We start from the raw sequence: 641 nt of genomic DNA, 5'->3' as shown, positions 1-641 counted from the left end.
CTCTCGCGGTCAATAAGTGTGTAAAGAGGAGCCCGCTGTCAGTGGGTGTGTACGGAGGAACTCACTCTCAAGGTGTGTAAGCTCTGTCAGTGGGTGTGTAAGGAAGAGCTCACTATTAGTGGGTGTGTAAGGAAGTTTTGCAGCCTCCAGATCTTCATTACAGGGTTAAAATTGAATATTTAATGGAGAAAGTCTGATCTAAAGTGATATTTAAAGCTGTTGATTCATGTAACAAATCTCAGTAAAGATACTTTGAGATGACACGCGACTGTCTTTCAAAAGCAGTTGTTATTAAATTGAAATTTGTTTGAAAATATCAGTAATCATTTTAACTAGTAACTCAGCCAGGAACTTCCAATTATCCACCCACTGGGGTCAGACACCCTCTACGAGAACATCAGCCAGGCCCCGAGCTCAGTCACCTATTAATGCAGATATTTCACTTCCTCTGAGAGTGAAGATGAGAGCGATTATTTAATCATTGTTAATCCTGCCAAAAACACCCAAGGTAAACAATGGGACAGTTACTGATGAATTGAAATTAGTCCTGAAGAGGTGCTCATCGGAACGCTGTCTCCACAGTGAAACCTGCTGAAAGCAGCAATTAACCAGAGCAAAATGACAAGACTTTGATGTGAAAA

The sequence above is a fragment of the Mobula birostris genome, chromosome 11 (assembly GCF_030028105.1).
Source record: "Mobula birostris isolate sMobBir1 chromosome 11, sMobBir1.hap1, whole genome shotgun sequence".
NCBI classification, from domain to species: domain Eukaryota; kingdom Metazoa; phylum Chordata; class Chondrichthyes; order Myliobatiformes; family Myliobatidae; genus Mobula; species Mobula birostris.
The sequence above is the reverse complement of the archived record's forward strand: the minus strand, read 5'-3'. Positions refer to the sequence as shown.